This window comes from Stigmatopora argus, chromosome 1 (assembly GCF_051989625.1).
Source record: "Stigmatopora argus isolate UIUO_Sarg chromosome 1, RoL_Sarg_1.0, whole genome shotgun sequence".
Classification (NCBI taxonomy): domain Eukaryota; kingdom Metazoa; phylum Chordata; class Actinopteri; order Syngnathiformes; family Syngnathidae; genus Stigmatopora; species Stigmatopora argus.
Window position 1 is genome coordinate 20,175,656 of NC_135387.1, and position 12,260 is coordinate 20,187,915.

The 12,260-nt window shown below is 39.1% G+C and overlaps 1 protein-coding gene across 4 annotated transcripts in view; it reads left to right on the forward strand.

The window, feature by feature from the left end:
* Positions 1-923: 923 nt before the first annotated feature.
* The window catches only part of LOC144079462 (uncharacterized), a 31,491-nt gene continuing 20,154 nt past the window's right edge, over positions 924-12,260 (forward strand). The window contains exons 1-3 of one of the 4 annotated variants that reach the window (XM_077608268.1): positions 924-1,259; positions 5,882-5,988; positions 6,069-6,156. The gene's annotated coding sequence lies outside the window, so the exon portion shown is untranslated. Of the gene's footprint in view, positions 1,281-5,881; positions 5,989-6,068; positions 6,157-12,260 lie in introns of all 4 variants that reach the window. The other 3 variants (XM_077608246.1, XM_077608255.1, XM_077608261.1) reach the window with 3 other exon arrangements.

Sequence of the window (12,260 nt, forward strand, 5' to 3'; positions counted from 1 at the left end):
TAATTTACGTTAAAAAAATACTAACAGTAAACTCATCTCTCATCTCATCTCATTTTTTGAACCGCTTTATCCTCATTAGGGTCGTGGGGGTTGCTGGAGCCTATCACAGCTGACTCCGGGCCAGAGGCGGGGGACACCCCGAATCGGTGGCCAGCCAATTGCAGGGCACAAGGAGACGGACAATCATGCACACTCACACCCATACCTTATGGCAATTTAGAGTGTCCAATCAGCCTACCATGCATGTTTTTGCAATGTGGGAGGAAACCAGAGTACCCGGAGGAAACCCACACAGGCCCGGGGAGAACAATCAAACTCCACACAGATGGACGTGACCTGTATTTGAACCCAGGTCCCCCACTGTCAGGCCGATGCACTAACCACTCATCCGTCGGGGCGCCCCCAACTTGCATAAAATAACGATAAACTACTTAAAAAAAAGAAGTCAAATAGTTTTGGATTTACCGGTTGATTTGGTACTTTCTTTCAGTGGAGAACATTTAAAAATTCTGTTTTTGAGAACGTCATTGAAATTGTAAGTGTAAAATATTAAGAATCAAATACACAAACTATTGTTCAATTAATTTATGAATAAATCTGTTGGTTTTTATATATGTAAAAGATGGATAGATGTATAGTTTTGGTACTTATGCCTTTCCCATCGCAAAAAAATACATTCATCGAGCAGGTAAGCTCATGTAGACACTTTTTATTAACTTTAGTGAGTAAAATAAAGTGAACAAAATGTACAATGATCATTGAAACTAACAACTAAGGGCATTATCACATAAAACGTATGAGGAGTGAGTAATTGCACAGTGAACTTACTCCGTGTACTATTCCAGCCGATCCCACAAGTTTTATTTTGAAAGATGCGTCCGGAAGCAAAAGGCTACTCTTACAGCTGGTATTTTCATGGTGCTGCCAGGCTGATTTTATGGAGGCTGAGCAGGGAGGAAGGAGGCGAGCCCCCCAGCTTCCGCGTCAGCATCCCTTCAAATAGCTGCTGTCACTTGTCTGCAGCGCGCACAGAGTCAGACATTTTTTTGAAGCTCCCATTCAAAAAACCACAAGATTCCCATCAGACCTTTTAATATTAAGGTGGCAGCTCTACTGTTGCGTGATGACGACACTCACGGTGAGCGCGGAGAGACAGTAAAGGAGCTTGGAGCCTGGCCAGGAAGGATAGCGATGTTCAAGGCGCCTCGTCCCGGGAGAAGTCATCCCAGAGACACCGAAATGCTCCACTAAAATCACCGGTTGGTCGAGTGAGTGAGTGAGTGAGTACCCTTCACCGTGTTAGCCGCGTGCATTGCTTTTAAACGTGCCCCCTTGTATCACCCACCCGATCCATTTGGCGTGATCGATCAATCAATAGCTACTTGGTTAAAGTGCAGCACGGGCGCTTGGTCAGCCATGTGTGAAAGTTGCCTGACCAATTTTGAAAATGGTGCACCCTCCCCAGGCGCCCTCCACTTTTCGTCTTCACCCCTCCCCTCTTGTGCACACACCCCCGGCGCATTGCACGCATGGCGGCTTTACATCATGCAGAGCCGTGCGGCGCTAGATGTGGGGCGAAAACTTTTGATCAAAGTCATCGTTTCGCTGAATATTATACTGAGAGCTAGTGTCAACATGAGCCTAATTAATAAAGCCTTTGTCAGGGGTCTTCCTATCATACATTCTCATCGTTAATCCGCTCATGGCCCACAGGGCGTGGGTTGCCTTACATGGTGAGAATAGATGAGCACCATCCGTACTCTTTCTTCACTGCAGTTGCTTATATTGAGGCTAAAGTCAGGGAGCACAGTTAAATGGTCTTCTAAATGAATGACTTTTTTCTTTACAAAAACAAACTTTTAATGGGTGTGCATGATAAAAAATATTTCCAGCATAATTTTTTTTGGATGAGTTTGGATCAAAATCATTATAAATGAGGGTTGCAAGGGGCGGTCTGGCAAACGAGTCGGCCTCACAGTTCTAGAGTTGTGGGTTCGATCTCAGATTGGTCCCCACTGTGTGGAATTTGTATGTTCTTCCTGGGCTTGTGTGGGTTTTCTCCGGGTACTCCGATTTCTTCCTGCATCTCAAAAAAACATGCAGGGTAGACTGTTTGAACACTCTAGGTATGACTGTGGGCGTGAATGGTTGTACGTCTCTTTGTGTCCTTCGATTTGCTGGCCAGCAATTGAGGGTGTCCCCTGCCTGGTGCTCGTAGATAACTGGGACATGCTCCAGCACTCCCCGTGACTCATGTGAGGAGAAGCAGTTGAGAAAATGAATGAAGCTCTTCACGATGCCTCATTTACCCACCGCTAACAGTATAGTGCAGGGGCCTGCGCTGCAGCCATAAAAAATAGGCTTTTGTTCCCATTTCACCTCATTACATTCTTTGTGTTGACCGAAGCACAAAGGTTGTCCCGGGGTCCACACCTAGCTCTTTACCGTTGTCAGGAATGACATCTTCACATTTGTTAGAATATAAAGCTTTTTTCCCTGGATAGAATCCTTGCCAATAATGTTCACAGCGTGCAGCACATTTTGCACAATTCTGGCTCGTGTTCTTGTATGTTCTACAAAATGTCAACAATTATTGTCCTCAATATTCTCCCTGCGTGTTAAACTGGGCAAGGGCAGAGTTAACTTTCTGTCCAGGGTTAGGGAACAGTCAGATGCTCCCAACAGAGACGAGTAAAATCCCTGCCACTGTTGCAACAGAAGCGACAAGGACAAGCGTGCCTCTCCTTTCCCTTCCATGTTGCCTTGCTGTCTTCATCTCATACATACAGTATTTCAATGACTGTGAGGTTTTCTTTGTCCATCACATACTGTCATTTTAATATCCCGCCTATGCTGTATTCAATGTTTCTTTCCTATCAATTCCATAAAAATAATAAAACAAATAAATACATTTAAAAATATATCCTTAACAAGTGGAAGTTTTATCCACACATAAATCTGCTGTCTGCTATTAATAAAAAAAAAATAGTATTCTTCTTAGTAGTTGGTAGGAGAGGTAAACGCCCCTGTCCCATACCCACGGCCAATTTAGTTTTTATGCCAAGAAGAACTTTTGGGTTTCCTTGTTTCTTCAAACAGGCCAATACAATGGAAGGTGGACTCCACATCCCACGAGTTGGGGATCCCCCTGCTGTGCTGAAGTAACTTGATTAAAAAAAACTGTCATTTAATAAATCTGTAAATAATTAACACATAAAAAGTGCATATTCGCCAGTTTAAATGTACAAGAAATATCTGTCGATTTTTGTGGTCATTCACAATGTTCCATGTCAATCTATCTATGTCTGGGGAATTTGTTTTATGAAGTAATAAAGAAAGTAAATATTAAGAACTGTCTATGATCTAGACCTACATCCCTGTATATTTGAAAGTAATGTTCCTACTCCTTCCAGCAAAGCATCGCCGTTTTTAGTATTCATTAGAAAATGATGCAAGTTAAGCACTTCTCAAATACTTATATTTCTAGTTATCATTTATTCTGTCAAAATGTCTGATGACAGGCTGACTTTTCAACAAAATTAAGAACAACTATTAAAAAAACATGGTTTCTCTGCAGGCTACTTTTTATTTCTGGGTGTTCATTGGTAAAAAAATAAACAGCTGCATGGGCATATCCATATAATTGTGCTGTACATTAGTCAGACAGTGGCGTCCGAGCCAGGACTTTTAGTGCAGTGCCTGAGGCCGACAGCCAACTTTTAATGCTATAGATGTGAAGACCAATAGAATCATGTTTGCATGAAAAGCACTCAATTATTAATGTTGTGCAGAGGCAATCCAGGGGCCAACTTTACCTACTGAATATTCTTTACCGGTTTTATGATCTTAGACAGTATTGAAAGATCTAATTCTGGTAGCATTCGTTAGCTTTAAACATTGAAAGACTTATTCTGTGAGTTATGCTCATAACTAACGTCATTGTAATCCTGTTTTCCCAATACTAACATAACTCTAATCCTGTTTTCCCAATAACATGACCAATAATCCCAGGAATTTGGTTTAGGATCATGGTCAGAACTGTAGTGAACATTGACACATACATACACTAAATACTATGAAATGAAAGAAAGTTTTTAAAAATGTGTGGACTTGTTTTCAGTAAATATGACTTCAGGGGTTATTTTCTGGGTTACAAAATGTTGCTCAATGTTCAGGCTACCAGAGAAGGCTTGTTGGCCAAACTATGATTAAATCAATCAAAAATACAATGCAGTATACAATCCTTCAATCAATCCAGGTCATGCTGATTGAATTGTGTCAATATGTAGAAAAGTAAATAGTTGATAAACCCTGCAGTCCTTCATGGCCTGCTGGCAAATGTTTTTGTATCCGACACCATTTGAGCCTTGAGAATCGGTCAATTTTCATTAATTACTATTATTGTAGGCAACTGGTGCAGCTCTTCTCAGAATGATATTATCATTTGCATCCTGTCTAAACAGTGAACAGCAATGACATCCATTGTCTATCCACATCAGGCTTTCCTGTTGAAATATGGCCTGCATGCATTTTAGTTGACATGACAACCTCTAATGTTATGCTTAGCTTTCTGTCACCTTGTGAATACCAAATTCTCTATTGATGGCTTATCTGTTACCAGCCCTTGGCTGCCAAAGTGTGACGCCATGCTTCTGCCACATAAAATCCAAACTGTGGAACTGCTGGTGGCAAATTGGAAGGGACCATTTCACTGTAAACTAGGGGCTGGCAAGGGGTCCTTGCTGCTTGTATGTCTTTATGTTGCAATTTATATTTCTTGTTGTGTGTGAGGTAGATCTTTAGACTCATCCTTTTTTTATTAAATGAGTGATCATGACTTCATGTTTTTCACACGGGGAGAACACTCAGTATTATTACAGAGTCATAATTTGTGAGTTTAAGAACACAAACATGGATGGGATTTAAATATTTGTTTATATAGGGCAACAATGCCTCCTGGCTTCTGTTCAGGAGAGAAGCTTAAATGCACTGTTGTTTTTTTGTTTGTTAAGCTTTTTCATAGCTGGTGAGAAAAAAAAACCTTCTGCACAATCAACCACACTCACTACATTATCATGCCTAATTTGCCAATGTCTGAGAGAGGGTTGCTATATAAATACAGTATATTGCATGACCCGTTCCTGTCTCTATGTGTCACTTTATTAATATTTCTTTAGACCGCCTGGATGGAAGTCTAGAGTTCTTGCTTACTTAGTTTTTGTTTATGTTCTTTTTCTTCTTGGTGTAATTGTGCATTAGATGAGATTAGAACTTTATTTCATCCCGTATTTGGGAAATTTCTTGGTTGCAGTAGCAAGACAGACACAAGACACACAAGACATTGTAGACCTAGGTAAAAAACTGGAGCCACACACAGAAAGTCCACAATGTGGATTCTTGTGATCATTGAGGCATAGATGAGTCAATGTTATTTCAAGTGATTGAATGTGAGGACTTAAAAATATAAAATCTCCTGTTTTATTTGGTCCACTCTGGATGCTTGTGCTAACAATGCTATGATATTCCTCTAGACAGGTGACACTCCCCATCCAATGATCAACAAGTGAGGTCTTTATTTTTCAGGTTGCGTAACTCTGAATTTAGTACCAAATAGCCAAATAATTTAGTCTGCTGTTTCAGCTGCATTTATTTTTCATACATGTCCCACCACTTATTTTCCTGACATTTGTTAGATGCGTGTTAGTCTTCTGGATACAGTATGTTTCAGTAGCAGTCAGGCAAGCCCACCTTTGAGAATAGTGATGCTAATCGATTCCTCTGACGGTAACAGAGGTGTATGGGATGAAGAGGAGGACAGTGGGGTGGTCACACTAACTGCTGTGTTCATTTATTCATTAACTGGCAGTTTTTTCTCTCCAAGAGGACTGTGCTACCAATCCACTCATGGCGTGATGAAGTGCATTCACTTCCGTCAAGACCGTGAGGAAGCAAGAGTACATGGATGCCGGAAGTCGAAGGAAGACCACGGTTAGGTGCAGTCGACAGTTCCCTTCAGAGGGGGAAGTCCTGTATTGATTGGTTTAGTAAGAGAATCTGCTGGCTTTTAGATGGGCTGCTTGATGAGAGTGCCTCGCTGAAAGTGGGATCCCATCAAATGAACTCCACCCCAGAGGGTGCCTTCGTCTTTAAGGACTAGTAAGTACACAGCGTATCAAAACATCCGCTTGAGGAAGGTTTATACTGTTTCACTTCTACTTCCCATGAGGACTTTCCACACACGCTATTGGTTCTCTGTATGGTATGAAGACGTTTTTCAAGCAGCCAGAATAAAGGTTCAAGTTAAAATAAAGATACAATTATGTATCCTAAAAGGTATGTATAAAAGAGGGTCGAATAGTGGATGACTGGTTAGCAAAATGAAACGAAGACATTGTTTCATTTTTTTTTTAATCGAACAGTCTTCTCATTTCCAAATATAGAAATAAACACTCGTAGGAATACGTGATTCTAGAGATTGTCCAAAGCCCAGCCATCCAAGTTTTTTCATTTTTATTTCTATCCCTTTTTTAAACAGTTTCAAGCTCTTTCACTAATGGATTAGTGGAACAATTCTTGGATTTGTGAAACAAGCGTCACATCTGATGTGTTAAATTACATATCTTATGCATCACGTGCGATCTTCGAACCCCCTCAGTCTGATCTTTTTGTTTGTTTAGCTTTCAGCACGCAGCACAGCAAGCAACGTCAGACAAAATGAAACTCTAGATCCTCTCGTGAGTTTAGACTCTTGACACAGTGTAGATAATGTGGTCCGTTTTTTCATCCTGCCCGCTACCATAACTGTCAATCACAGTAGTAAGCCAAATGCCTGCTTCTGAACAGCAGTAAGCTATTTTAGGAAGAAGCAGATTGTGTTCTATCAGAAAGTAAAGTGACACAACGGGGTGGAGATTTCTTGGTGCCCCAAAACCTTGAAAAAAAATACCTTGCTTCTCATCCCCATGGCATTCTAACAGATTACACGTCATAGGGAAACAAGCATAATAAAATCTCTCCAAGACTTTATACTTAAAGCATTTTTGCATGGCATAGTCTATTAACTCAAGCATAATTGAAATCTGCAGAAAGAAATACGCAGTGGTGTCATCAAAAAATATCTTGGGTTATTTTTATCTGGTTTTGATATTATTTTCTTTTGTATTTTGCAATTCACAAAAGACCTTAGATCCCAGGTAGATGGGTTGTGTTGCCTTTTTTTTTTTTTACACACACTTGTTCAGAGGAGCACCTCCTGTATTTGTCACTGCATTAAGTCATTTGATCAATAGCAAGTGGGGCTCTGTCAGCATGGAAGCTGTCACGAAATCTTTACTAATACAATTGCAGAATTCTGCGCTAAACTAAATAGCATGCTCCTACACTGTAAAGTAATAACACCCTTAAACAAACTTAAATGTCATTTCTGATGACGATAGTCAGCAAGTCTACCCATAAAATATTGCTCAACTGCAAAATTTTATTGTGCCTCCTGTCTGCTGTTTTCACATGAAATATTTTAACAAATTAATATTTTGAATATTTAAACGAGAATTTGTTTTTTTAATTAATAATCCAGTTCATAGTCCAATACGACTTATATATATATATATATATATATATATATATATATATATATATATATATATATATATATATATATATACACACACACACACATCTATCTATATATATATATATATATATATATATATATATATATATATATATATATATATATATATATATATATATTTCCTGTTCGTTGTGCATTCTTTGGCTGGTGCGACTTATAGTCCAAAAAATACAGTAACTGGAAATCTTATTCAATGTAATTCCTGATCATAGTACATAAAGATACATATATAGATTCTAAATTGTGAATGTATTTCATATATCACACACGTACCTTTTGTTAATCGACTACCTATGAAAGACCATACAAAATGTATTATGTACCTGACTGAAGTTATACAATTTTCCCCAGCAGTTTGTTTAAAGGCTTCAGTAGAAGTAGAGGCATTCACCTGATTTAACAAATCATGTTACCCGGATAAAGACTCTGAGTAGTTATCATTTGTAATCTGGTGATGGCCTGACAACGTAAATAAATCATTGCACATTTTTCTAAAAGTTATGGCATTGAGTTTGACGGCAACATTTATTATCGTGAGTGCCAATTTCTTAACTGTGACAGAGTTGTGTGCTATGAGTGGTATAATATATGAGGAAGTGCAGCTCTGTTCAAACTTTGCCTGAGTTGAATTGAAAGTACAGACACACACATACAATCACCTGTTTAAATGTAAGGGTTATTTTAATAGTTAAAAAAGTGACTAACAACTCATTTTAAAGCTTATTCTTAATTCCAACATGAATATGACTTATTCATCATTCTATACAAATTCCTTTTTAAAAAAAGATCTATTTTTAGGGGCAAAGTGGATTATTTTTCTAATTCCCCTCTCATGGAAATATATTTTTGTCATTTTTGTCACATAGCCTGGCATAAGAACAGAGTGGTGTAGACTTTTCAAAAACTGTAGGTGGCCTTGGTCACGACACACACAAAAAAAGACGGTATGACTCACCCAACAAGGAACGCATATACTGTTTTGAAGTGAAACCTGCAGATGCAGTGCTCATTCTTCTGTCTCTATGTATCTGCATGTGTGTTGCAGTAGGAGAGAACCAGAGCTTCAGCTCAAACCTGCATGCAGGTTAACATTTGAGAATTCAGCCGAGGTAATTCTTTTTCCGTAAGCTGCCATTGTTGAGGCTGTCCGGCCTTTTAAGGCTGTATCAAATCGATGGTCTCCCCCACCGGGACTAGGCGGAGCAGGTGAGCGTCATAGTGTCTGCTTAGCTATGATAAGGGTCCCCCTTTCACACGGAATAGTGCATTTTAGACTACTGTAAAAATGGTAGCCTGGCAGTATACTACAGTAGTCCCCGTTTTTCGCGGTGTACCACAGAAACCACGAAAACGCAAAAACGCAAACCGCGAAAAACGGGTTTAATACTGTTGGCTGTGTCCCACTTTGTTGAGGTTCGTGCCATCCAGAGATGTACAGACCTAAACGCATGGATTTGTTTTATAGCGAATCACAGACTCGAAAGCAAGCTTTCAAGTAAAGGGAGGGACCATCCAAAACCATAAGATTTGTGTTGTACGAGTATGACAACCTAAAGAACCTACTCATCAGTATTGTTTTCATTTCTCAAAATCCACGTTCCCAAAAAATGAATTTGAAGATTACCTCTGTGTGCCACTTTGTTTGTTAATGAATGTATGAATAGATTGGAATACTATGTATGTGTTGATGAGCGAGAGAGACTGAGAGCAAGAGTCATAAACCCTATGGGTGATGGAAAAGAGCGTTCTGGAAAAATGGTTGCACTATGGTGTCGACATATGTAACTGCGACAATTGGCTCACTGCAATTTTCCTAGGGGAAATATGTGCAGCAGCCTACGCTGATAGAAGCATCACCAAGCATGTTAGTCGTGGATACGTAGATTTTGGCTCATTTTGAGATCTGTAAAAAGGGTTCTAAAAAGTGTAAAATAGGCACAAATCAAAACAATCCCCCGAAGGTGTGAACAAGGTAAATTATATGATTAAGGCAGTTGTCATATGAAGCGGAAAAATCCATTCCACCATATGCTTCCTATAATTTGAAGTTTTTTTTGTCATGTCATCAGATTGATGTTAATGGTGAACTGCTCCTACTAGTTTTGGAGAAAGACAGATGTGGAATTAGAATTCATCTTGGAAGCTTCATCTGCAAATGTCAAATGAACAGTTTGAAGCAAATTGATTGGGAATCGTACCCATGCAGCCTGTGAAAAATATTTCCGTTGTTTGCTGTGCAGTGCAAAATCCGCGAAAACCCAAAAAGCATGAAAGATAAAAAAAATTACCATTCTGGGTTAATTTATCAACCCATTCATCAGTATCCTAAAAGGGATAATTTTTTGAGTTAGTCTTTTCTTTTCCATCACAGTGGACTGAGCAGTAGAGGATGCACAGCTGGCTCAGAGAGATGATAAGGGAGACAGATTCTTCCTATTTCCCCCTCTACTGTTTGATCCTCACCTCCCACTTGATATCGCTTTGACTGCATGTTTATGACAGCTCCATGTCTCCCCTTGCCTGCCTCCTTTTCTACTGCACACTGTGGAATTACACCGCTTCTTCTTCTGTGATGTTCTGTTGCATTGGAAAAACATGGAACACGTGCAGGACACACCCTGCTCTCTCTTAAAGAGGTAAAGTGAGTGTGCCAGCATTCACAATGAATAATTGAGTCATATGGCTGTGTGCAGAAATAGCAATCTTCCACACAAGTGTGAAAACATAACTTGTCAACCGAGACCCAGAACGGCGCAATCACAATGGCCTTCGTGTCTGCCTCACTTTACATTCTGGTGTGTTTGAAACACAATCAGTTTGTCATGATCTCATCTATGAGTTTTGAGGATTGTTCAATTGCTTTACAAATTTAAGTTTCTAGTGTATTACATGGGTGAAATGTGCAAAATTGGCCAGGCATTTCGTTTTCTGATTGATTAGCAAAAATATGCTGCTCTAGCTGCAATTGGACTGAGGTCTACTTTATAACTGCAATGACCCTACTTTAAAGTTAAATTACTGCACTGAGTCACAACCCATAGTCCAGCACAGTTTTACCCCATTTTGCTGTTGCCCAGAAACTAAACTGCAGTAAAATATACTCGTGTTAGATGGTTAGCATGTAGACTAGCTGCTGCAGTTAACAATGATGTTATGGATCTGTGTGAGTTTTGTTAATTCCTTTTTGAATACTATTCCATCATTTAATTAGTGTGTAAAATCCATGATAGTTGGCTTTAATATCCATACTCTTTTTTTGTAATTATACATTATTGGAGAAAATCTAATAATGCGTTTTATAGTGCAGAAAATACGGTAATCATTGTGGTTGGACCACCTAATATTTACTCCTTTGAATCAGTCAATTAAAGTTCCATCACTACAACACCTTGGAGCTCCTGGATGTAAAGTCTAAAAACCTATTATACTGCAAAGTCATAAGTTCCATATTTTCCACAAGTGTTCCACCATTTTTGATGTATACTTTGACACCTACAATGAGGAATGGCACCTATTCTGATTTTGTCAATGGCTGCTGACAACCAACCAGTGAAACTAAAATTATTAGTAGCACTGAAACAATCTGTCTGTTTCAGTTGTCATCACTATGCCGTCTGCTGACGTGTGTGAACATCTCTTGCCTCTGAGTGTCTCTCTGAAGATGAATTCGTATTTGTGACACAACCAAGCCACGTGAGCGAAAGATCACAGAAAACTGACACGTACAGTCAAATTCCCCGAGCTGCTCCACGTTAACAGATCAGCAGAATGCCTGAGAGCCACCACCCTTGCTGACATTGACATTCAATGCAGACCTTTACTGAAGCTAAACTCTTCTTGAAACAAAAGAACTTGCAGTCGTTTCTAGTTAGCAAACTACTTCCTGATTAGTAGAGATGAAATGAATGGCGCCAACTAGATGGATTGTGACATTTGATCATGTTTTATCCATAGTCATAAACAAATAAAAAAGTACTTACCACTTGTTAAATTTCATAATGAGTCACTTAGTAGTCTTTTGAACTTCCGAGAATGATAACGTCATGCGTAAAAGATATATTTCGAGCACGGGTGTCAAACTCATTTTCGTTCATGGGCCACACCTAATGCAATATGATCTCAAGTGGGCCAGACCAATATAATTTTGCCTAATAAGTTATGAATAACAATTCCCTTTTCCCATCATTTTCTGTATAAATAAATACACATACTGCAATACAGGCAATATTCACTTCAATAAATATTCACGTTTACTGAGGACTTTCTTGTTGCAGATCTTTTTTTTAAACCCATAACAAAACACATTTGACAAAAATGAATGCTTTCATACTGTGAAATTTAGCTTCTGTGTTGTGTGCAATTGGGTTCGTGTGATGGCTATTTGCATTCACATCGTGGCTATTTGCATTCGTGCCGTGGATAAATTGCACTGTTTTTTGTTTCTTTTGTAAAGCATGGATTATGCAGTTTGCCTGAGACTCCTCAGATCACTGCAACATAGACAAAGGTAGGGCGTTATTAAAGTGACATGTAGCTCAACATTCCCTTTTGCAGAAACATTTCATAAAGCACATATTCGTTTGTAATTACTCATGAAATTGCTTTGCAGACAATATTAAATGATGTT